The 4,364-nt window shown below is 44.0% G+C and overlaps 1 pseudogene; it reads left to right on the top strand.

Annotated features, from left to right (window-relative positions):
* Positions 1–3,473: 3,473 nt before the first annotated feature.
* LOC138510801 (small ubiquitin-related modifier 1-like) lies at positions 3,474–3,775 on the top strand (annotated as a pseudogene).
* The last annotated feature ends 589 nt before the right edge of the window (positions 3,776–4,364 follow it).

Raw genomic sequence — 4,364 nt, 5'->3', positions numbered from 1 at the left:
GCTACAACGGTTTGCCTGCAATCAATCTCTATTTGTTCAGTCATCTAGGTCTGTTGAAGCATGACTACCCTCTAGTTGGTTATATTCTCAAGTAAGCCCTCCTCCGCAGTGTAGTGTGAAAATGTGTGGGTGTTCCATGAGAAGATATTGATGGGTTTGCTAGGGCCATTTAATTAACAGGGGTTGGAGGGTCATAAGGATCCACAGCCAATCAGTTAAGGAAGGGACTTCAGTCGTGTTAGTTGTTGTTAGAGAGGGACACAACCGATTTCTTACTTGAGGCTGGTTGGTATTTAGTGTAAAAGTAACATGTTTTGCTTGTAAGGGAGGATGTACTTGCTTTCTCTGTCTGCCATGAGGAATGTTAATGACCATGCAGTCATGTCCTTCCCTACAAAGATCAGTATTACGAGATGCCACGTATTCAATCGAGGCACATGTGTTAAAATATACAATGGGAGTGTCATAATATGCAGCTTCAATTTGTTCTACAAATGGTTAATATCCTCCAAAGCGATGTCGCGCAATGGGATATAACTATGGAAAATGTCTAATATTGATGATCGATTTAAATACTGCTGATCAGTGGCATCATCAACATTCAAATTTAGGGGGGCAACAGACAAAAGAAGGGGGGCCGCCTATAAAAGGGCAATGTGTGACGTCAGAAACACACCTGCAGAGAAGCTTTTGTGAACACCAACTACCGCACCCCACTGCACCTCGCATCCCATCAGAATGTAGGCACAAAGCATTTAAGTCACTACTGACCCATCATTACCGGTTTTGTGCGCTAGATTCTGATTGGAGGGGCTGATGTGGTCGAATGATTTATTTTAAACGGTAACTGGGTACATCTGAATGTTGCCAGATCTATTACCGCTGTTTGATAGGTAGGGAGGAAAAATGCCTCCTGCTAATGTCAATATTTAAAAATAAATAAAAAAGATTGCCCCAGTTTAGATCACCTAGTGTGCATCAGACTGCATGTGAAAACATATTCTCCGTAATTGGGCATGGCTCGTCAACCTGCCATGCCAGGAAACAACCCAGAGCAGCTCTTCATAGTTGTTGTGCAGCAGCAGCGAGCAGCTCAGCTGACGTGGGGGTGGGTGAGGGGGGAGGGAGCACAAGGGGAGGACCAGGATTTTAGAAGAGGAGCCTGTGCCCCTCCTGCCCACCCTAGCGACGCCACTGATGCCGATTAGTTGGGCAAAATAGTCTGCTAATTGTTGGAGCGTATGTAGTCATAGGTTGATCCATGTTTACTTCATTAGTATGATACATTTCTCTAAGTCCTCTTTGTTGGCATCATCTATATTGGTAGATCTACTCGACAGGTGCACTGTTATGCTGTTAATGGGAACTGCTTCTTATGATTGGAAGAGTTTGGCCACACCATCCATCAATGTTGAATTGTCGAGTACTCAATTAGGTTAATTTCATGCTCTATTAATTAGGTGCAGTAGAGGTGCCACACATGTGTTAACTTCTGATGTTTTGCCAAGGATTCTGTGCAGTAATGATTGGATATCAGTATTAAAGTTGCTCATCGCGCAATGGTTGCCATGGTTGTTACAGGTGTTGTCCGGTGCCGTGCTGCTGTGATTCTTGTCTCTGGTGATCTTTTTATTTCTCCTTTTGGGACCATCTTTCCTCTTTGAGCAGCTAAAGGTATTGTGTGCTCCTCGTCCATTAGTGAAGAGGTTGCGAAACTGAGATGTGGATTATGTTTTAAGGCCTTAACGTTTCTTTGACTTGTTATTGAGCCGTTTTTGATGTTTTTTTGCCTTTTTTGTGTTTGATAGCAGAGATGTCACTTGGTTGGCGGTCATCGGGAGCAATCGCCTGGCCCTGTAAATCGCAACAAGTTACTCTGGGGGTAATTCATGGATTATTTGCGCCAAAATAAATGGGATTTGTGCGCCATTCTGCCCGCAAATCCCCATTTGTTAAACAGGGATTTGCGGGCAGAATGGCACACAAATCGCGTTTTTTTCGGCACAAAGAATCCATGAATCAGGGCATCTGTGTCATCAATCGCTCCTGGATCTGTCTGCGAATCAGTGACTTCAATAATAGTAAAATTCACGCTTCAGGCCACATTTGAGTTTGCTCTGTGTATGGGCAGTCGATCAATGATGGCGTGCAAAAGAATGGTATGGGTCGCAGCTGTGTTTTTTAGCTCATTGCAGGTATTGACCAATGTACTCAGTAATCGGAAAGAGGTATCCATTTGCAAAGTTGAGGTAATACTCACAAAATCTGGTGAGTCACTACAGGTTGAGTTAAGAATAGAAGGTGTGCCGAGAGCAACGGGTTCATGTATGGTTTCAGTGATTTTAGGTGAAGAGTGAGCTGGAGGCAAAATTGGAGTATGTCCAAGACTTCCGTCTACCAAGCCCGCACTGAGCTGATCCATATGGATGCTTTCCACTCTGATTTCTCAGGTCCTTAATGTCATATTGCCAAGGGTGGGTGGATCAATATGGAGGGGAAGGAAGGTTAGACAGATTGAGTAAAGTAGCTGCTGTGCCCGTGGCACCCTCAGTAGGTGCCAGAGTCACAGCAGATCCACAGCCTCAATCAGCCTTGCATATGGGGCTCCAATGTGTTTGTATTTGTGATACTAAGAGAGTGAATACTCATTAGGGTCAGTTTGGACTCCAAATATGCAAGGTTAGTGATGATACTTGTTTCCTGGGGAGGGCTACTTAGCTCTGCAGTCTCAGGCATGGACTTTAAAGAGTTTGTCATTTTGGTAGCGACATGACAGTTCATTTGCTTCGAAATGTGTGGCTGTACAACTTGCATAAACTTAGGTGAGCAGTCTGTAGGCTGTCTTAAATCATATTTACAGCTCCTTTCCTATCGTAAGCAGTCGACTCCTCCTACCATGTCTTCAGAGATTGTCAGGTCACACGGCTGGTCGTTGGTTCATTCTGCTGCATTGATAGTTGCTGCCATCTCCATCGCATCGCGCTTGTCACCCCGTGAAAGCGCTTCTTTAGCATTGTTGAGCTGTTTTATGCTGATGCAAGTCAGTTCAAAGGACTAACGAGCCTTGCAGGCACCGCCTATTAGCCTGATGACTCCAGGTCAGCAACGTTCTGGGCAAAGGAACAGGGACAATCAAACAAAATGAGGCGCAATGTAAAGATAAGGTTTTTTTTTCAATTCTGGAAGACATGCGAACGTTGAAGCCTCTCCTCATCAAATTGGAGATTAGAATGTCCACCATCTGTCAGAAAATGAACTCATTCCTCGTCATGTACTCTGTCACTCTGTCAGTAAATAGCTGCAACAGGTGACTACTCTAGAATCTGTTCCCCTGGCGTTACCATTCAAATAACTAGCAGTGACACAGACTGCTCATCTGAAAGAATGCATTGTCAAATTCACAACAGTTCTAGGTAGGAGGGGCCAGCATTCCTGTGTCAGCAAGCAGCACTCAGGGGGCACATGGTAACACCATGGAAATGCAAGAAGCCAAACCATCAACTGTGGATTTGGGGGACAAGAACACTGGAGAATACATCATAAGTCATCTGGTGAGGATCACAGTGAAGTCCACTTAAAAGTAAAAATGACCACGCATCTCAAGACGCTCAAAGAGTCCTCCTCTCAAAGGCAGGGCGTGGCTAGGAGGTCCCTCATATTCCTTTTTGAAGGGTGAGCCGTTTCCGACCCCTACAGCCCCAAAGAGCTCGGAATGGAAGAGGAAGGTGTGATTCAAGGTTATCAAAAAATGACGGGAGGCCACACAAAACATTAAAAAATATACATTTTGGATCATACTGTTCTTATCCCCCCCTCCCACTTCTCTAACCTGTCCAAATCTTGAAATGCGTTTTAGTTTTTAAATATAGTTCTTTTGTTATGTGTTTAACACTGAAATGGAACTGGCCGATGTGTCTGATTTATTTTATTTGCATACCTTTGATAATCTAAACCTCTGCTCCTGCTATGCATGATTGTCATGTGTGCTTTTATTTTCTGCTGCAACTGCCTCGTATCTCTACCTCCATGCCATCTCTTTGATTCATGCACCCACATTCAATAGGAGTTTGCTCTGAGCAGCCCAGACACTTCAAACGCCTGGACAAGTGGACCGAAGTTCATGTTCCCATGTCTCTCATCGATGACTCTTGGACTCGCCGCTTTTATATGTGGAATATGTTGATCATGACTTTTCAGGAAAATCGAAAATCATTTTAATGTTCATTTGTTAACATTGTATCATCTGCTGGCTGTGAGGATGTCTCAGGTTTTGATAGGTTTCATGGGGGGGGGCATGTTTTTTGTATTTTCCTCAAAAGCTGGGTGTTTAAAAAAAGGACCAATGAGCCCTTCAGTCTAAAAGT

The sequence above is a fragment of the Ambystoma mexicanum genome, chromosome 6p (assembly GCF_040938575.1).
Source record: "Ambystoma mexicanum isolate Mex_15411 chromosome 6p, UKY_AmexF1_1, whole genome shotgun sequence".
Taxonomy (NCBI): domain Eukaryota; kingdom Metazoa; phylum Chordata; class Amphibia; order Caudata; family Ambystomatidae; genus Ambystoma; species Ambystoma mexicanum.
The sequence above is the reverse complement of the archived record's forward strand: the minus strand, read 5'-3'. Positions and strand labels throughout refer to the sequence as shown.